At 39.1% G+C, this 22038-nt stretch overlaps 1 protein-coding gene and 1 long non-coding RNA gene across 3 annotated transcripts in view; one reads left to right on the top strand and one right to left on the bottom strand.

Moving 5' to 3' along the window:
* Positions 1-11035, bottom strand: part of Pafah1b1 (platelet activating factor acetylhydrolase 1b regulatory subunit 1) — a 75642-nt gene extending 64607 nt beyond the window's left edge. Inside the window, exon 1 of one of the 2 annotated variants that reach the window (XM_046446968.2) lies at positions 10668-11035. The gene's annotated coding sequence lies outside the window, so the exon portion shown is untranslated. Of the gene's footprint in view, positions 1-10310; positions 10461-10667 lie in introns of those variants that run through there. The other variant, XM_058580091.1, reaches the window with a different exon arrangement.
* Positions 10091-22038, top strand: part of LOC124094283 (uncharacterized) — a 52657-nt gene continuing 40709 nt past the window's right edge. The window contains exon 1 of the long non-coding RNA XR_006852182.2: positions 10091-10168. This is a non-coding gene — a long non-coding RNA (uncharacterized LOC124094283). The remainder of the gene's footprint in view (positions 10169-22038) is intronic.

The raw sequence follows: 22038 nt of genomic DNA, 5'->3' as shown, positions 1-22038 counted from the left end.
TTTATTTTTTTTTTTTTTAGTTTTCGGCGGACACAACATCTTTGTTTGTATGTGGTGCTGAGGATCGAACCCGGGCCGCACGCATGAAAGGCGAGCGCGCTACCGCTTGAGCCACATCCCCAGCCCCCCTTTTAAAGTCTTCAATTAGCATCTGGTCTTTGCCTACATATCAAGTTTCTTTCTTTCTTTCTTTCTTTTTTTTTTTTAGTTGTGAATGGACATAATCCCTTTACTTTATTTTTTACGTGGTGCTGAGAATCGAACCTAGTGCCTCACATGTGCTAGGCAAGAGTTCTACCATTGAGCCACAACCCCAGCTCTCAATTTTCATTTCTAATCAAGCCTCACCTTGCTCATTCTCCAGTAATAATGAGCCCCTTGTAATGTATGCCCTCCCCACTTTGTAATTTTTATGATTCTACTTCTTCTGTCACCTCTGCAGCACCTTTGAGTACTATATAGCACAGTTCCCTAACAGAGTACACTAAATACATTTTGATGAAAGAATCCATTTTAATTTATCTGTAAGGTTATAGTCCATAAATCCTCCCCCAAAGCTCCTGTTAATGCAGGAATTTTCAGAGGTAAGTGATTAGATTATGAGAGCTGAAATCTGATTAGCCCATCCTACTTTGAATGACTGGGTGGTAACTACAGGCAGATAGATCATGCCTGAAGGAAGTGGGTCACTGAGGGAGTACCCTGGAATGATATATCTTCCACACAGCCCCTTTCCCCTTCTCTCTGCCTCCTTGCTGCCATAAGGGGAGCAACATTCCTCTGCTGGGCCCTTCCCCCATTATGTGCTGCCTCACCCTGAGTCCAAAGCAATGGTTCCACCATTTATAAGACTGCGATCTCTGAAACCATGAGCCTCACGTAAAATTTTCCTCCTCTGAGTTGTTCTTGTTGGGTGTTTTGGTTGTAGCAGTGAAAAAGCTAACTAAAAGTTACTAAGCAATAATAAAAATTGTAGTTAAGTACACTATTTAAACTTGTGAAACACCAAATGTTTTAGCATTCATGTCTTCAGTACATCTAATGATTATTACATTTAAACACACACAAACGGGACTGGGGTTGTGGCTCAGTGGAAGAGTGCTCACCTCGCACTCGCGAGACCCTGGGTTCGATCCTCAGCACCACATAAAAAATAAATACGTGAAATAAAGGTATTGTGTCCAACTACAACTAAAAGACAAATATTTTTTAAAATAATAAAAATAAATAAGTAAATAAATAAATAAACCACACACAAACAGCTGGGCACAGTGGCGCACACCTGTAATCCCAGCAGCTGGTGAAGCTGAGGCAAGAGGATCCAGAGCTCAAACCCAGAGTCAGCAACTTAATTAGACCCTAGGCAACTCAGTGAGACCCTGTCTCTAAATAAAAACACAAAAAAGGACTTAGTACCCCTGGGTTCAATCCCTAATACTAAAACACATACACACATAAACAGCAACAAAAAAATCCCTATATTTGGTCTATTTTTCCCCCCAGTACGGGGGAGTGAACCTAGGGGAACTCTACCACTGAGCTACACCCCCTCCCCAGTCCTTTTTCTTTCTTATTTTGAGATAGGGTCTCACTAAATTACTAAAGCTGGCCATATTAGCTCCTTAAAGACAAGTTTTAGAAGTCCAGGGACAAAATCCAATCCAGTTGTAAGATGATTCTTGAATAAGTATAACGTAATGATGGCTACAGCTTTATAGAATCTAAAGATTTTTCTATTAAAATCCTTCCACCACTGGACTGGAGTTGTGGCTAAGTGACAGAGCGCTTGCCTAGCATGTGTGAGGCACTGGGTCCGATCCTCAGAACCACATAAAAATAAATAAGTAAAATAAAGGTTTGTGTCCAACTACAACTAAAAGAAGTATTTTAAATAATAATAATACCCACATCTACTTGATAGCTCAACTACCCACCACCAAAAAAATTCAACTCATTACTTTCCTCATTTCTCACCTCCCTCATTGCCCACATCCAATTTTACATATGAAACGTTCTCAAGTTTATTCTTTCAATCTGTACTCCCACTTAAATAGTATTAGTCTACTAAGTTCCACTGTTGCATTTTCCACAATGCTGACAGTTACCTTTCTAAAAAGCAAATCTAATGAAGTCAATATTACAACTTACTATTCTCTACCAGTACCACCAGGGCAAAAGCACTGATTCTCAAAAACAATCAACTATATAACTTATTAAAAATGCAGATATGCCTGGTGTAACCTTATGGAATTCTGACTGGCTAAGTCTAAGATGGAGCTGGAAGTCTACATTTTCATCAGATAATTCCAATGCAGAATCTATTACCACCTTGTTCTATATGCCAGATAAGAGTAGGTAGTCACTCCTCCACCTTTATCCATCATTTCAGCCATACTGAACTATGTGAAGCATCTCTCTTGCTCACCAATTTGTTCTTTAAGTACAGACTACGTTCTCCATATGAACAATATTCTCCCCAATAACCCCCCAAAATATAATAGGCTTTCTTCAAAAATGTTCAACCAACATCTTTGTAAAACCTTACTTAAAAGCTCTAAGCCCTCATACCATCAAATACATATTTTGATTTTATCACCTTTATATGTTTATAAACTTTAAAATCTTTGAGGGAAGAAGCTGACAATCATGTTTGTATCCCTTGTCTTTAGTATATCATATAGAAAAATAACTGTTTGCTGAAGAGAATGATAAAAATTTAGAAGGGAAACAAAAATGTAATGGTGTTGAATAATGTTTTAAAAAGTAAAAACCAAGTGAGGTTCTCTATACAAGTGTTACAATGGAAGACAAATAGAAAAACAACTGCAAGAAATATAACAACTTCAATTCTCAAGAACTGTCTTGCCTCCAAATTACAAATTCTCCTTAACATAAAATAAGCATCTCTTTCAAGTCATGAACCTATCAGTAGTTTTTTCGTTTGCTTTTTTCTTTCTTTCTTTCTTTTTTTCCTATCAGGGATTGAACTCAGGGGCACTCAACCACTGAGCAAATCTATTTTGTATTTTATTTAGAGACAGGGTCTCACTGAGTTGCTTACCACCTCACCATTGCTAAGGCTGACTCTGAACTCTCGATCCTCCTGTCTCAGCCTCCCCAGCCACTGGGACTACAGGTGTGCACCACACTGGCTTCTTTTCTTTTTAACCAGTTGTTTTTATAGTAAGATTCTAGCCAGGAGTGGAAGAGCATACCTGTAACAATAGCAACAAGCAAGGCTGAGGCAGGAGGATATCAAATTCAAGGTCAGCCTCAGCAATGTAGGGAAACCCTGTCTCAAAATATAAAATGAAAGCTAGTCAAGGTGGTACATGCCTGTAATCCCAACTCAGGAGATACAAGGCACAAGGATTGCAAGGTCCAGGCCAGCCTGGGCAACTTTGCAAGACCCTGTTGCCACCCCCCCCCCAAAAAAAAAAGCTCAGTGGTAGCACTTCCCTGGATTCAATCCCCACTACCAGGCCAGGGCAGGTGGGGGTAAGGAGCTTGTTTTAATAAGGGGAGAGGAGACAGAAAGATCTGCCTTACTAAGTAATATATACCCCCCCCATCCAGAAGTTGTAACCTAACTTACTTCCTAAAGGATGAACTAAGGAAAGGAAAAAGAACAACTTTACAGTAGAGAAACCTAGCAACTACCACATTAACTAAGTGATGAAGTTTAACATCAGCAGTGATATCTGTAGGTATCACACAGCCTCTGATATGTGATGAGAAGTACAGTTCACCTCTGTGATATTTTCTTACTGAAAACCCACATACTCATTCTAAATCATAAAAAACATATGACAAACCCAGTTTGGAGAATATTCTTCAGGGCATCTGACCAGTACTACTCATGCCTACCAAGTTCACAAAAAACAAAACTGAAAATCACAGACCAGAAAGACTAGGGACACATGATAACCAAATGCAATGTAGTACACCTTGAAATGGATCTAGAACAGAAAGAAGACATTAAATGAAAATTGGTGATCCAAATAGTCTGAAGTTTAGCTAGTAGTAATATACCAAGGTTCTTTTCTTTTTTCAAGTACTGGGTGTTGAGTCTAGGGCCTTGCACTTGCTATGCTAGGCAAGTGCTCTACCACTCAATACACCCCCAACACTTTTATTTTAAGATGGTCTTGCAAAGTTGCCCAGGCTGGCCTGGAACTTGTGATCCCCCTGCCTCAGATTCCTGATTAACTGAGATGACAGGTGTGTGCCATAATGCCCACCTCCAAGGTTAGTTTCTTAATTTCTACAATTGTACCACAGAAATTGAAGATATTACCATTAAAGAAAACTGGGTGCAGAGTATATTGGAAAATTCTCCGAACTACCTCTACAACTTTTCAATATATCTAAAATTTTTCAAAAATAAAATTATTTTTTTTAAAAAAGGGGGAAAGCTGGGGATGTAGCTCAGCAGTAGAGCATTTGCCTAGCATGCACAAGGTCCTGACTATGAACCTCAGTAGCACATACAAACACATACATACGTACATACATACATAAAGGAGTATAGAGGCTTTTTACATTGATGACTAAATTCTCAAACAAAAATAATTCTAGCCAGGAACAGTGGCACATGCCTACAGGCCAGCTCCTCAGAAGGCTGAGCCACTGGGATTTATAGGCATGCACCATCATACCCAGCTTATAGTCCACATATTTTTAATAAAAATATGGAAATATGCTGGGTGAGGTAGCACAGGCCTGTAATCCCAGCGGCTCAGGAGGCTGAGACAGGAGGATCACAAATTCGAAGCCAGCCTCATCAGTTTATTATGGCATGGGCAACTTGGCAAGACCCTGTCTCAAAAAATAAAAAGTAAAAGTCGATGGGGATGTAGCTCAGAGGTTAAGTACCCCTGGTACAATCCCTGGTTTAAAAAAAAAAGAAAGAAAGAAAAGAAAAAGGAGAAGGAGGAGGAGGAGAGAGAAAAATAGATAGGATGTAGCTCAGTTATAGAACACTTCATGTGGGAGGCCCTGGGTTCAACTGCCAGTACTGCAAATAAAAAGAAAAAAAAAAGAAAAAAGAAAGATATGCTTCATACATACAAAACACTAGTATCATAAAACATATTCTTGTATCTTTGCCATAAGTTAAAACCAGATTAATCCACAATGTATGAAATCTTAATAAATAAAACTTTCTATAATGCTTTCAAAAATTAAAAATTATTAAGGCTGGAGGTACACCTCAGTGATAAAGCACATATATGAAGTGCAAGGCCTTGGATTCAATCCCAGCACCTCCACATACACATTAAAATTCTTAAAAATAATTTCCCAGATTCTTAATTTCACTACTATGGAAAGACAGAACATTGCTTAATAGCCTCAATTACCCACTCTTGTCAACATAAAGAGCCCCTAAAGCAATTATCAAAATGCGTATGTAGTTTGTCCAGTGGCATTAATTCGCTTTTTTATAGTTAAAAATTTTGTTGACATGTGATCCTGTTCCCATTGGACAACATAAAACCTCTGCAGAGGAACTAAAAACACTTGCCCCTCTCCACACCTCCATCCCCTTAATTCTGGATGGGTCACAGTACTATAGTATAGAACTTTCCAACCTCTACTCCCACCCTGAGATTGCTGGGGATCTAACCCACAGCCTAGGACATGCTAGGCAAGTGATGTACGGCTGAACTATACACCTCTAGCCCCAGCACATTTCTTTTCACATAATACTGCATTCAATCAAATGCAACAAGTTATTAATACTTCAATCAAATAACAAGTTATTAACAACTTATCAATACTACCTTTAAAAGCAGTATTAGGCACTTTCTGGCAGTTCCTGCTCAAATGCCTAAGGCCTTATATATGCAGAACAGTCAACAATATAAGATCATGTTATTAAACACCAATTTAAATGCTGCAGGCAACAAAGACCAGATTGTCATTATTTTAGAAAATAAATTTTAAAAGATAAGGAATTTATAGTTAGAAAAGGAAATATATGCCAATATCCAAGTAGTACAATGACTATAATATTACCAGAATTTTAGTTCTCTCATCCATAAAAGTATCAATCTGGGCTGGGGAGGTGGCTCAAGCGGTAGTGCGCTCCCCTGGCATGCGTGCGGCCCGGGTTCGATCCTCAACACCACATACAAAAAAAACCACAGATGTTGTGTCCGCCAAAAACTAAAAAAAATAAATATTAAAAAAAATTCTCTCTCTCTCTCTTAAAAAAATTATCAATCAAACTTAAAAATAATTGAGAGAACAAATGATAATGAGGACCAGGTTCTATATTTATGAAGCTTTTGAGAAATATTTCTGATAATGTTAAATGATAATACCTTTCCAGAAGTATCCTTGATAAATGCAGATTAGTCCTAACTACTTCAACCAAAAGCCACTATCTTTTAAACACAAAACAATAAATCAAAATAATAAGCATATATGATACATGCATCGATGAGTATAAAGCACAAATATCAATTAAAGTCTGTAACTGCCATGCTGAGTATAAAAATTATACACATAGCAGAAGTTAAACTAAGGTTTCATTTAAATGTCGTACCAAACCAGCAACAAAGCTAGAACAATCCAAAAAGCCTTCTCTGCAGTTAACTATTGGGTTACATAATACAGCATCTTTCTTCATGAAATGCAGATTTCTCAACATGCTTAGACTTCAACAACTAAGGTTCACTTTATAGTTAATGATCTTCAGGAGAACAGCAGATTTGCTTTTTTTGCTTCAGTATTCATATTGTATACTCATTAGTTTTATTTTAAATAGAGCAACTTTTCCAGTTAAAAAAAGAAAAAAATACAGTAACAATTGTAGAAGAAATAACAGTGGCAAAAAATTTCCAATTCAAACATAATTCTCTCTTTCCAAAGTACATAGAAACAGGTTACCTTCATAATGAATTATTTTCATAAAAGAGACTTAAAAGCAAGTAAAACATCTCAGTCTGTAGAGTATAACTAAATCTTACACCACTTGCCTAGTGGGCCCTGGGTTTTATCCCTAGAACTTTAAAAAAAACAAAACTATATTATAATCAGGACCACAAGCAGACATGATCAGATTTAAAATCAATGTGAGCATCAGCTAGGCGCAGTGGCACATGCCTGTAATCCCAGTGGCTTGAGAGACTGAGGCAGGAGGATTGCAAGTTCAAAGCCAGTCCCAGCAAAAGCGAGGTGCTAAGCAACTCAGTGAGATCCTGTTTCAATAAAATACAAAACAGGGGTGGGGATGTGGCTCAGTGGTCAAAATGCCCCGGAGTTCAACGCCAGTACCCCCTGCCCCCCAAAAAGAGCAAAAAAATCAACTTGAGCCTCAAGTTCCTTTGGCAAAAGCATGCATGACTCACTGCTTTAGAGCTCAATGATATAAATTGGAAAAATCCTTCTGCCTAATATTTTGCTTTGGATTTGTTTTTTAAGACATCTCCATCTTAATGTTGACAACTTCTACATTTTCTGTGGCTTATTTATCAAGACAACAAGTTGTGAATCACATTCACATACATATATGTATGTATGTGTGTGTGTATATATATATATATATGTGTGTGTGTGTGAGCGTGTGCGCACACCTTAGTATATAACCAAAAGGAAAACACTTATTCCTTTCTTTTTTAAAATATAGACAAAGCAACAAGAATATTCTAAGCCAGAACACCAAAAATTTTGAGATACTGATTTCCTTCCCAGAATATTTCCACTAAATATACACTAAAGAGGTATTTTACCTGGAAATATCTATATATTAGAAAATTTAAAGCAGATTCCAAAAACTCCACTAAAAATAAAATTCATCCCAAGCTCATTAAAAGTTTTATATTTATAAGATTGTGAAAATTTTAAAAAATTGATCTCCAAATTAAGCAAAATATTCTGACACATGTATCAGAACCATACACACACACCAAATTATCTGAAGATCCTGATCACTGAAAAATTGACACCTTGTGCTTTTATAATTACAAATAGTAGAGATGGGGATAGGTTAGACACACAATAGAGTGAATAATCATTCCCAACCTACTCATTCCTTACTATATTAACCCTTCCACTTTCTAATCACATTAAAGAGAAGAAAAATGTAAAAACATATAAGTTGACAAAACAATTACAAAGCTCATCAAAATCATATTTATCTCTTTAATTTGAAATTGTTTTTTAAAAATGTCTACTTATGAATGCTCCATTCAAGATGTTAAAGTGACCTATCCTCTCTTATGGTAGTATCTCACAAAAAAGTCCCTTTCAAGGGGTGACACAAGAGAAAAAGATCCATGTAAAGAGCCTATAATGCAAGTTATTTTATCCTTCCCCCCCCCCTCATTTTTCATGTTCATTTTTTAAAACTCAAAGACAGATGACTGTTTTAGTGCAAGCTAAAGTAAAAGAAAACATTTGTACTATTCTTATCAGATTTGTTTGCAGAATACCAACTATTTCTTGCCAGTTATTTTTATAACTCATTAATTTATACTTATTTGACTAGAACAATAAAAAAATTAACAAGAGTATATATGTGTGTTTATGTATTTTACATATATACACTAATAGACAATAAGTCTGCTTTAGTGCAGGGATATTGTATTTTCTTCCAATTATTCAATGCCCATATTGCAAAAAATATGGAAAACATGAGATTTTAAGATTTACTATAGAGAAATGCCTTTGTTGAAGCAACAATTAGTATCAACCTTATAAAACATAGAAGAGAAAAATGCTATGAAAGGGCAATCTGGCATTTCACAGCTCCTGTTCTCTTACTCCACCCAGTCTTCTTGGCTCAATGGCTGTTCACAGCATACACAAATATTAGCCCATTTTTTAAAAAGAGGTGGGAGAAGGTACCAAAATAGAGATTGCTCCATCAAAATCAACATATTCAGAAATTTTTCATGTAAAAAATTGGGTTCCTTTCTCTGATCTCAAAAAATATACTAGCTTAAATTTGTTTTAGGAGGTCCCTTCTTAACAATCCAAACAATGATCATTTATAATAGAATAAATCGCCCCATAAATTACTCTTTTGCTTTAATAAAAACCTCAATTTGCACCTGCCAATTATTTTGCAAAACTGTTCTGAAAGAACCTCATTGGAAATTAAAAGATGTCTAATGTCTTAATACCAAACCAAAATTTTTACGTGAAAGCTTTTAACATCTTCAACCTTATATCACTACCAACATACACAAGTAGAAAATATTCCCCATTAAGGGATTGAACCCTGCAGCAATTAAGCTCTGCTGGGGGTGGGGAGAATTAAGCAAATACTACTGTGGCAAAAGGGGAGGGATGACAATATTACTGTATAAGCGGCCCAAGCACTGTCTCCTCCGCCCTAGCCTCAAAAAGAAATTCACACAAAACAATCCACCCCCAAAAAAAATAGAATTGCCAAAAATGGCACAAATATTTTGTTTAGCCTTTAAAATGTTATGAGTCTTAAGGACTGTGTGCTCAAAGTAAAGGCTGGAATAACAGGAGTTATCTTTATTTTCTCCTGAGAGCCTCTTAAGGAAAGGGGGGGAGTCCTTGGCATGACATCGCCCATTGAGAACAAGATTACAAATCTGGTCCTTCTCTCCAAAAGCACAATTTCTTAACTAAAGGATTGGTATGAACTGGACTCAAACCCCAACCTGAAAGGAAAATTTCCTGCCCTTCTCTCAAGGAGTTTCTTGCTAAGTCACTGAAGAAAGACAGAAAAACAAATAAAGCCGGGCACCTTGTTCTCCCCTATCTCAAATACTGAAAATATCCTCCTCTCCAATGTGATGTTTTAGAGAGGAAGAGTCAAAACCTGCCACCACCTCAAAGGCATTTTCTCACCTGGAAGGCTAGAGGGTAAATAGATACAGGCACTGCATTTCCTAAAGCAAAGGGGAGATGAGATGAGAGGAAGGGAAATGGCAGAGGCCCTCGAAGCTCAGTGTTAACAACGTCAAAAGGCAACTCCCGTCCGAGGAGCCGGTGGCAGAAAAGAAAACCCTGCCCGATTTGGTGGGTGGATGCTGCAGATTGTTTGGAACAGAGGGGCCGGGCCGCAGAGGCTGGACCACTGCATCGGTGTGGGGGAGGGGGGAGACTGGGAGGCGGCGGTCCATCCTCCTCAGGTCAACCCCATCTTAAGGACAGGTGGGGGACGGAACGCCTGGAAGGCCCGGTAGGTGCCTAAGCCTGGGCCCCGAGCCTACAGCCGCGGAGGGGTGGGGACTGCGGAGCTCGCCTCCGCGGCCGGGGAGAGAAGGAGGGCCGAGCCCTTTCCCCAAGATCAGAGAGCAACCTGCTCCCCACGCCCTTCCTACCCAAGAATACTTTTCCTGCTAAGTCACCGCGGAGGAGGGCGATCCCCTGTCTGGGAAGACCGCGGGCGGAGTCGTGGCGGTCCCGGCAGCCCCCGATCCCGGGCCGGGAGGACGCGAGCGAGGGCAGCGCCCTCCCCGGCCAGGCCCCCCTTCTCCGTGCCTCTCACTCAACGGCCGTCGCGGCCGCCATTTTGAGAGCGAGGAGAGAAGAAGAAGGAGGAGGCGGCGGCAGGGGGAGGGGAGAATGGGAGGGAGGGGACCGGCGCAGCCACATCGTCAGGCCGCCGGGCCCGGCCCGCAGCCACCCAAGCGCGGTGGAGGAAACAGAGGGGAGGGCACAGACCCTTGCCGCCTTACCGGAGCGCTGCACCGACGCCTCCGCAGGGCCTCTTCCGTCCTTCACTCCCATCCACCGGCGGGGGAGGGGGAGAGGGAGAGGGAAGGGAGGAAGGAGGGAGGGAGGGAAGGAGGGAGGGGGAGGATGGCGCGCTGGGCCCGGTCCCGGGGAGGGGGAGGGGAGGGGAGCGGGCGGGCTCCTCGGCCGTTCCGGGGCTCGAGCCCAAGCCCGGCGCTCGCGGTTTCTCTCGCTCGCGCCCGAGCGTTCCCCTCCTGCTCTTTCTCGCTCCCTAGACCCTCGGGTCGCTGCTCGTTCACTCGCCCACTCGCTATCTCCGCCGCCGGACTCCGCCGCCGCCCCGCCGCTCCAGCTCCGTCTGTCACAGGAGCTGCCCCAACGCCCTGACGTCACCGCGCCGCCGCCGCCGCCGCCGCGGCCGCCGCCGCCCCAGACCCGCCAGGAAGAGGGAGGGGAGCGGAGGATGGGCTGTGGCGCATGCGCCAGACTGGGCCAAGCCGGGGAACCGCGCTGCCTTCTTCCTAGCGGCCGGGCGGCGGCCGCGAGTACTGGCTGATAGTGCGGCGGTTCGGACCCGCGAGTTTGCGCACCAGGCGCAGCTTTTCACGCTTCCCATGCTTCTGTAGCCTTCGGAAAAGGTTCTTTTTTTCCTAGTCCCTCGTCTGACGGTTGTGGCCCCTCACGAATTCGCTCTTCTCACCTCACCGCCCTGCTTCTATCCTCATACTGCGCTTACCCAGCTTCCCTACCGACAGCACGGACCGGTTGGCATCTGTGCCTCCTGGGCCCGGGTAGGCTGGAGTGTAAGCAGAGCTGGAGCCAGGATGTCGCCCCTTCTGCCTCCAGCCCGCGGGATTATGTCACCAAAAAAATAGGAAGGGAATAGGTATGTAGGCTTGGGAAGAAAAGCTGTTAGGCTAAAAGGCAGTTAGAATGCCTTAATTCTCTTCCTTTGTATTATAGATTTTTAAAAGGATTCACTTTGGGATGTGATTCGGCTATTCTTTTAGTCAGACACACATACATCAGAGACACTCGAAGTCTCGAAACTGGCATCCAAAGAAAGATCTGGAACTTTATCCTTACTAGGAATGTCTGTGTGTTTGCCAAATTATGAGTTGAGATACTGATGACAAGGAAGTCTTGGGGATATGTAGTGAGTTTATTTCACATGGACACGTGATTTTTAAAAAGGCCAGGTTTGACGTTCTGAATAATTTTAATACAGGATACTCTTTTAATAGGAGATATTTGAATGAAATCACTTTATCGTTAATTTGTATTGTTCAAGGAAACTCTTCTTGAAACATAGGTTTACTAATTGCTTATTTGATTTGATTTTTATACTGGGGACTGAACCCAGAGGCGCTCTACCACTGAGCTACTAATACTTCCAGTTACCGAGTATAACATTAGAGAAGCATGCCGAGGCAAGTATATAAAGCACGGTTTATTTAAAAAGGGGTAACATAGAATTCTCCCAGGAGGGAGAAGGGTTAGGGTTAGGGTTAGCTGGTATCCTGGTATCCCAAGAAGTGAGGGGGTTCTAGCTTTTTTATATGTTCTAGGCTTCCTTTGTTCCCTTTATCTCTCTCCTTCCTGCTTAAGTGACTAGGCCCAGGTGGAAGCACAGCGTGCATTAACAACTTTTATAACTCCCTGTAGAGAGGCACAATCCCTGGGACAGGTTATCTTTGCAACAGGTTGGAGCAGGGGCAGCTTTTCTGGATAATGGTGGAGGAAGGGTTCTAAAGTCCTTTTATATTTTAATCCCTTTCCAACTTCCCAGACTCAAATTGGCCTCCTTGATCCATCTGACCTGATTTACCTATCTATATGACTGTTTCTTTTAATTCTGGCTTCACAACTACATCTCCAGTCCTTTTTTTTTTTTTTTTTTTTTTCAGTTTTCGGTGGACACGACATCTTTATTTTATTTGTATGTGGTGCTGAGGCTCCAACCCAGCGCCCCGCACATGCCAGGCGAGTGTGCTACCGCTTGAGCCACATCCCCAGCCCCTCCAGTCCATTTTAATTTTGTTTTGAGACAGAGTCTCACTAAATTGCTGAGGTCAGGGGCCTCGAACTTGCAATCTTGCTGCCTCCTCTCCAGTCTCTGGAATTATAGTGTGCCGTCACCACGCCCAGTTTATGTTTATTTATTTAATGTCTTCCCTTTATGTAGGTAAATATTACACTGCATTGGGAAGCCACACAGTTAACATTTCTGGTGTGAACCCTTATTCTACCACTTGCCAGAAGTGTGATTTTTTTTTTTTTTTAGTTGTGGATGGACACAATACTTTTGTTTGTTTATTTGTATGTGGTTCTGGAATCTAACTCAGTACTTCACACATGCTAGGCAAACGCTCTACCCCTGAGCCATAACCTCATCCCCTCAGAAGTGTGATCTTAAGTAAATTATCAGACCCCTTTTTGGCTGCTTTTTCTTTCATTTTTTGTGTGCACCTATTGGATAGATATAATGCCTGGCCTAGTGGAGAACACCTATTGTCCCAGCTGCCAGGGACACTGAGGCACCAAATGTGCTTAAGCCCAGGCTTTTGGGAAACATGGGAGAGACCTTGTCTCTTAAAAAGTAATAACCCAATAAATTACACTTAATAAAAAATTTGTAAGGCTTTTGTGAGAAATAGAAGATGCTGCATATATTATCAGTCTCACCTTAGTGTTGACACAGGTAACTCATGTAACAATTACTGTTGCTTGGTACCAAAACAAGTCTGCTTTTTTCAGGAAAGTTTGTATTACTAAAAGTGTTCAAAAGCAACATGAGCCAATAGTCCACAGAGTTTGGGTTTTTATTTTCATGAAGGTAGGAAACTAAATTAAATGGGTTTTGGAAAGTCTTTTTCAAGTTTTGGTTTTAGGGGTCTCTAGTTGGAAATAAAGACAAGATAAGGCACAGAAGATTGGGCTTCACTTTTATTTTTTAATTTTTTTTTAATTGCTGGTTGATCTTTATTTATTTATTTATATATGGTGCTGAAAATCGAACCCAGTGCCTCACACATGCCAGGAAAGTGCACTATTGCTGAGCCACAGCCACAGCCCCAGCCCCTGGGCTTCACTTTTACTTATATCAGAAAACAGTCAATAAATCAATCCTGGCACGGTGATACATGCCTGGAACCCCAGCAACTTGGGAGGCTGGGGCAGGTGGATCACAAGTTCAAGGCCAGCCTAAGCAACTTAGGCTGTCTCAACCAAAGAATAAAAGGTACTAGGGATGTAGCTCAGTTGTAGAATACTCCTAGGTTAAATATCCATACCAAAAAAGAAAGAAAAGGGGCTGGGGATGTGGCTCAAGCAGTAGCGTGCTCGCCTGGCATGTGTGCGGCCCGGGTTCGATCCTCAGCACCACATACAAAGATGTTGTGTCTGCCGAGAACTAAAAGATAAATATTAAAAAATTCTCTCTCTCTCTCTTAAAAAGAAAGAAAAGAAAAACCCATAGAATCAGTTAAATCTCTCTCTCTCAACCACCGAGTCATATCCTAGCATCTTGGCTCTTTTATTTTTTAGTTTGAGACAGGTTCTTGCTACCACACCCAGTCAAAACTTATTCTTAAACCTTGTTCTAAGAATCCAACCTTGTATTTTTTTAATAAATGCTCTAAAAGTCAACAAAATTGTTTCACAAGACATCAGAGAAGCACATTGATAAACACCAATTTATATACAAATAGGTAGCACTAACCTTTATAAATTTTGAGCTCACGGACTCATGTATTTTGAAACCTTTAAAATTTTTAAAACCAGGCTAGGGTTGTAGCTTAGTGATAGAGCACTTGCCTAGCATGTGTGAAGCACTGGGTTTGATTCTCAGCACTACAATGTAAACAAAGTCCATTGACAACCAAAAAAAAAATTTTTTTTTAATCTTTAAAACCTTTAGAGATCTTCCAAATTTTAAATTATGTATTAAATTGAAGTCAATTTTATTTTTATAGCAGTCCTTCAAAATACAAGAAACCCCCTTTGGGGGAAGGTATAAAAACTTTCTAGATTATGATTTTTCTGAACAGAAAACTATTATATGCTTAACCTAATGTGAAGCAATGTGTTAGGGTTCTGTGCACTTTCTTTCAGTTAGTTGCTAACACTAGAGATCCATTTTAATGAGCACTTGTCTACTGAAAATAATTAGGACATCTATGCTATCAATCATAATTCATAAGAACTTATACAGAACTGACTATATCCATCCAAAAAACATTTAATAATAGATATTTTGAATGCTGTTTCTTGAAGGAAAAAAAAAAAGTATAAACCAGCTGGGTTCAGCGACCCATACCAGTAATCCCAGCTGCTCCGAAGGCTGAGACAGGAGGATCTTGAGTTCAAAGCCAATCTCAGCAATTTAGCAAGGCACTTAGCAATCAGTAAGACCCTGTCTCTAAAACAATATACAAAAAAAAAAGTCTGGGGATGTGTGGCTCAAGGGTTAAGCATCCTTGGGTTCAATCATCCCTGGTATCTAAATAAATAAATTTTAGAAAGGGCTGGGAATGTGGCTCAGTGGTTAAGTGCCCCTGAATTCAGTCCCCAGTTCCAAATAAATAAATAAATAATAAAGTATAAACATCCGTTTTACCTACCACAATCTAACAATCTCTCCATTCATTTGAATTGCAAATCTTTATTTTTCCAGCAGAAACTTTCAAAATGGAAACATTTGTTTCAATTGCTGCAATAAAATTAGTGTTACTTTAAACAATTCTGCAAATAAGCTGACTGGAAGAAACACTCCAAAAATATTGCTATTAGGGAGAGAACAAAATGTCTCCTGAAAGTATCTCTAGAGCAAAAATCTGTTTACAATGAGTACAAATGTTAAAACATTATTTGAGAATTCAATTGCCCTCTATAGTTTATAGGCAATTGTGCATTGGTGTATGTACAAATTTTATAAAAAGCAATTAGCAAATGGGGAGAAGGAAGCTTTGGGGCATACAAGTTATATGAATTAAAGTCCCATTTAAAAGAGAAATATGACCCAACTGGCAAGGATTCACTCTAGGAGATTTCAGATAATTTGTGTACCTACATTTCCCAAGAGCATGGATATGTCAATGAGGACAGATCCAACTAGACCAGTCATTCTTCATATTGGCGTCATGACTTCTTCATGTGTCATGAACATTGGGAGGCCATAGAAACAAATTAAGGGCTGTTATAAGAGATTGAAACTTTCAGCCTAGATATAGAAATATTTTAATCTGAATCCTTTTCCTTGAACGCCCAGGGGTATTATAACATTGAGCTACATCCCCAGATTTTTAATTTTTTCATTTTGAGACAAGATCTTTCCAAGTTACCCAGGCCAGCCTCCAAATTGTGATTCTTTTGCCTCAGCTTCCTGAGTAGCTGCTGAGACTACAGATGTGTGCCATGTTGCCAAGCAGATTCATTCCTTGATAGATGGTTATTATAGCTGTTACAAATGGAAGCCCATATGCAGCAAAATGAAATGAAACCTCTATCTCTCACCATGCACAAAACTCAACTCAAAATGGATCAAGAACCTAGGAATTAGACCAGAGACCCCATGCCTAATAGAAAAAAAAGTAGGCCCAAATCTTCATCATGTTGGATTAGGCCCTGACTTTTTTTTTTTTTTTTAATATTTACTTTTTAGTTAGACATAATATCTTTATTTTACATTTATGTGATGCTGAGGATCGAACCCAGTGCCTCATGCATACTAGGCAAGCACTCTACCACTGAGCCACAGTCCCAGCCCTGGGCCCTGACTTTCTTAACAAGACTGACTCCTAAAGTGCAAGAAATAAAATCAAGAATCAATAAATGGGATGGATTCAAACTAAAAAGTTCTTTCTCAGCAAAAGACACAATTAGGGCTGGGGTTGTGGCTCAGTGGTAGAGCACTTACCTAGCATGTGTGAGGCCCTAGGTTCAATTCTCACCACCGCATATAAATAAATAAAATAAAAGTATTGGGTCCATCTACAACTAAACAAATAATTAATTAATGAATTAAAAGACACGATCAATGAAGTGAAGAAAAAGCCTACATATTGGAAGCAAATTTTTGCCACATGCATGTCAGATAGAGCACTAATCTCCAGGATATATAAAGAACTCAGAAACATCAAAAAATAAAAAATAAATAAATAAATAACTTGGGCTGGAATTGTAGCTCAGTGGTAGAGTGCTCACCTAGCATGCATGAGGTACTGGGTTTGATCCTCAACACCACATAAAAATAAAATAAAAATATTGTGTCCACCTAAAACTAAAAAATAAATATTGAAAAAATAATAACCCAATCAATAAATGGGCTAAAGAGCTAAACAGACACTTCTAAATCAGAAGAAGATATACAATCAATCAATAAATATATGAAAAAATGTTCAACATCTCTAGAAATTAAAGAAATGTAAATAAAAACTATCTAAGATTTCATTTCACGCCAGCCAGAATGGCAGTTATCAACATACAGAATGGTGTGACTCAATTTCATGCACAACCAGAGAAGTGAAAAATTGTGCTCCATTTGTGGACAATGAATTGAAGAGCTTTGTACTGTCATTTATATCTGATTAGAACTAAAAAGTAAATTTTTAAAAATTATCAGTTGAAATTTAAAAAAGCTTTGGTATTTCAATAATTTATTGCTAATATATGGAAATTATTTATGTGGGGGGGGGGTGCTGGGGATTGAACACAGTGCCTTGTGCTATATCCCTAGCCCATGGAAGTATTTTTATTTATATTATAGCTATTTTGTGACCTTACTAGTCTAAAAGGGCTTTTTATTTATTTCTTGGGTAGAGTTCTAGAGTTCAGGGTTTTCTTTTTCTTTTCTCTTTTTTTTTTTTTTTGGTACTGAGGATTAAACTCAGGGGCACTCAACCACTGAGCCATATCCCCAGCCCAATTTTATATTTTATTTAGATACAGGGTCTCACTGAGTTGCTTAGCACCTCGCTTTTGCTGAGGCTGGCTTTGAATTTGTGATGCTCCTATCTCAGCCTCCCAAGCCGCTGGAATTACAGGCTGGGATTACAGGCTTAGCACATGTGCCAGCATGCCCAGCTAGAGTTCAGGGTTTTCTACATGGACAATTATGCCATCTGCAAATACCAACAGTTTTACTTATGATGTTCAATCATTATGCTTTTTCTTTCTTTCTTTTTTTCCTTGCCTTATTACACTAGCTAGGATTTCCAACACAATGTTGAAAAAAAAGTAGGAATAGACATTTTTGCTTTGTGTCCAATCTTTGTGGGAAATGGCTCACCATTAAGTAAAATGTAAGTTTGGGCTGGGGATATAGCTCAATTGGTAGAATGCTTGCCTCTCGTGCACAAAGCCCTGGGTTCAATCCCCAGCACCACACACACTCACACACACACACACACACACACAAATGTAAGTTAATTTTAGATGACCTCTAACAAAGAAGTTCCCTTTCCTTTCTAGGTTACTGACTTTTGTATAACTGATAGATAAAATTACACATATTTATGGAATAGCTGTAATATTTTGATGCATGTGTACATTGTGTAATGTTCAGATTAGGTTAAACATATTTATCTCTTCAAATATTTGTCATTTATTTAGTTTTTTTTTCTTTTTTTTTTTTTTTTTTTTTTTTTTTAGTTGTAGTTGGACACGATATCTTTATTTTTATGTGGTGCTGGGGATCGAACCCAGAGCCTCGCACATGCAAGGCGGGCACTCTACCACTGAGCTACAGCCCCAGCCCATGTCATTTCTTTTTTAAAAAATTTTTATCTTTTAGTTATAGTTAGGCACAATATCTTTATTTTATTTTTATGTGATGCTGAGGTTCGAATCCAGTGCCTCATGCATGCTAGGCAAGCGCTCTCCCTCTGAGCCACAACCCTAGCCCTTTCTTTATGGTGAAAAAAAAAAAAGCTTTAAAAAAAATAAATACAGTTTCTGGGTGCGGTGGCACATCCCAAGCTACTCTAGAGGCTGAGGCAGGAAGATTCCAAGTTCAAAACCTGCTTGGTCAATTTTGAGACCTTGTCTCAAAATGAAAAATGCGAGACTAGTATTTCAATTCTCAGCACCACATAAAAATAAATAAATAAAGATATTGTGTCCAACTACAACTAAAAAATAAATATTAAAAAAGTTCAATCCCCAGTAAAAAAAAAGAAAGAAAAGATATATAGTACATTACTGTTGAAAATTATAAATGACTTTGAATCTTGCCAAAAACATTTTTCATCTATTAAGTTAATATCAAGGATTTTTGTCCTTTATTCTGTTAATGAGGTGAATTACAATGATTAGTTTTTTAATGTTAAACCAAATTTGCATTATATAATCTCCACTTGGTACTTAATCCTTTCTCTTTTGTTTTAACATTTCTCCTTATGCATATATCTTATTAAAAATTAATTAATTAAAAATATTTAATGTATAAATCTGTGAATGAACAGGGCTCTTTCTGGGTAGTTAGCATATTAAACAATTGTACAAATGCACATATTTTTTAATATCAAAAGGGAGCTGGGCAAAGTGTTTCAAGCCTGTAATCTTAGCAACTTGAGAGACTAAGGAAGGAAGATTGAAAGTTCAAGGCCAAACTCAGCATCCAGTAAGACCTTTAGCAACTTAGTGATACCCTGTCTCAAAATAAAAAATAAACAAAAGTTTAAATTTTAAAAATATCAAAAGGGGGGATTGGGATTGTGGCTCAGTGGTAGAACACTCGCCTAGTACAGGGGTGACCCGGGTTCGATCCTCAGCACCAAATAAAAATAAAGGCATTGTGTTGGGTCTATATACACCAAAAAAAAAATATATATATATATACATATATACATATATATATATATATATATACATATATACATATATATATATATATATATCAAAAGGGTGCTGGCACTGTAGTTCAGTGGTAGAATGTGTGATTAGCATGCATGAAGTCCTGGTTTCAATCTCTAGCACCCAAAATAAAAAAGGGGAAATAACCCAAATATTCATTAAAGAAGTTATTAATAGATTAATTTATATCCTGACAATGGAATGTCAGTCAGCCATTAAAACTTATAACTTAGGCTGGTGTGGCGGCTCCTGCCTATAATTCCAGTAACTTGGGAGGCTGAGGCAGAAGGATTGCAAGTTCAAGACCAGCCGCAGCAACTTAGCAAGAACCTACCTCAAAAATAAATAATAAATAGGGCTTGGGATATAGCTCAGCGATAAAGCATCCAGCACCAAAACAAAACAAAAATTTATAACAGGTCCACATATAAGTATAGAAATATGTATAAGATGGCTTATTAAAATTGAAAAGGAGGTAACAATATTGTATGATTTGGAGTAGGTTTGTAGAAAGTCACCCGACTCCCAATCATATGTGTAGAGTTGCCCTATACATTTACGTAAAGTGTATGCATGTATCTATGAAGAAGCTCAGAAGAATGAGCTACATCATTTTGGATATGGAAAAGTCTTCAAGATAGTGTTAAGTGAAAAAAAAAAAATTGGGGCTGGGGATGTGGCTCAAGCGGTAGCGCGCTCGCCTGGCATTCGTGCGGCCCAGGTTCGATCCTCAGCACCACATACAAACAAAGATGTTGTGTCTGCCGAAAACTAAAAATAAATATTAAAAAACTCTCTCTCTCTCTCTCTCTCTCTCTCTCTCTCTAAAAAAAAAAAAAATTAAGTTGTAGAACAATATAGTAAATTCCCAATTATGGCAAAAGAAAAAAAAACATACATGTGATTTTCTGTATCTGGGTTCTTTGGGGGTAAATAACAAATGTAAATAACTAAGAAAGCAAACAAATAAAAAAAAAAAAAAAAACAGGGCTGGAAATGTAGCTGGATGGTGGTATAGTCTTTGCATAGTACATGCGAGGTCCTGGGTAACTTGATCTCCATCACTCAAGAAAGAAAGAGAGGGAGGGAAAAGAAGGGAAGAGAGAGAAAGAAACAAGAAAGGAAGGAAAGAAGGTAGGAAGGAAGAAAAAACAAAGAATGAATTTAAAAAGTGATCAGGAAAATATGTGGAATGGGGTCTCAGAAAGAACAGGTGCAGCCCTGAGAAACTGAAAAGAAGCAACAAATGGTAGGTAATTTCTTCCTGCTACTCTGTTTGAAGAAATATGCTCCAGCAGGTCTTTGAATTTTTCAGCTCAATATTCAGATTACAAGGAGAGAGGTTTTGATTGATGTAACTTAGGTCATATATGTACTCAACTTTTGACTGACAACCTGAGGGATACTATCTCTAATATGGATGGTAAAGATTGGGAGTTATTTGTGCAGGCAAAAACCAAGAGGTTATATTCTTGGCATATAAATACACAGGTGTGGTGAAAAATAGCTGTAATCCCAGCAACTCAGAAAGCTGAAGCAAGAGGATCACAAGTTCAAGAACAATCTTGGCAACTTAGCAAGGTCCTTAGCTACTAGTGAGACCCTGTCTCAAAATAAAAAAATAAAAAGGACTGGGGATGTAGCTCAGTGTAAAGTGCTCCTGAATTCAATCCTCAGAACCAAAATAAATGAAGAAAGAAATTTAAATAAATTAATAAAAGCACAGTTTTCTCTGGAGAGCATATAGCCTTTTACAAAGATTATTGCTATGATTTGGGAGTGTTCCCCAAAGACCCATAGGTGAAGGCTTGATTGCCAGCCTGTGGCACTATTGAGAAGTGGTAGAATCTTTAAGTGAAGCCTACTGGAAGGAAGTTGGTCATTGTGGACATGCTTTTTTTTTTTAATATTTATTTATTTATTTTTAAGTTTTTGGCAGGCACAACATCTTTGTTTGTATGTGGTGCTGAGGATCGAACCCGGGCCGCACGCATGCCAGGCAAGCGCGCTACCGCTTGAGCCACATCCCCAGCCCTGTGGACATGCTTTTGAAGGGAATATTGAAACCCTGGCCCCCTCCTATCTCCTTTTTGCTTTGCAACTACTATGGAAAAAAACAACCTCCTCTGCCTTCCATTCCTATAATCATAATGTACTATGCTGCCATAGGCTCGAAACAACAGGGCCAAGTGACCATGAACTAAAACCATGAGCCAAAACAAACCTTTCCTCTTTTTAACTTTTTTTTTTTTTTAAGTGGTAGATGGACAAGCCTGCCTTTATTTTATTTATTTTTATGACCCATGCTAGGCAGGCACTCTGCCACTGAGCTACATCACCACCCACTCTTTTTAACTTTTTAATCTCATGTATTTTGTCACAGTAGTAGAAACCTATTAACATAACTTTGATGAACTGATACCCCTGAATTTCTGCAACACTGAAGCTATGGAAGAGAAGTTTATACTATTTACTTTGAATGTCAGTGTAGTCTAAATTTTGTTACAAGGAGAAAGTACT

The sequence above is a fragment of the Marmota monax genome, unplaced genomic scaffold (assembly GCF_021218885.2).
Source record: "Marmota monax isolate L192 unplaced genomic scaffold, Marmota_monax_Labrador192_F-V1.1 WCK01_AAM20220418_F8-fsc00138, whole genome shotgun sequence".
Taxonomy (NCBI): Eukaryota; Metazoa; Chordata; class Mammalia; order Rodentia; family Sciuridae; genus Marmota; species Marmota monax.
This window is presented reverse-complemented; position numbering and strand designations above follow the sequence as displayed.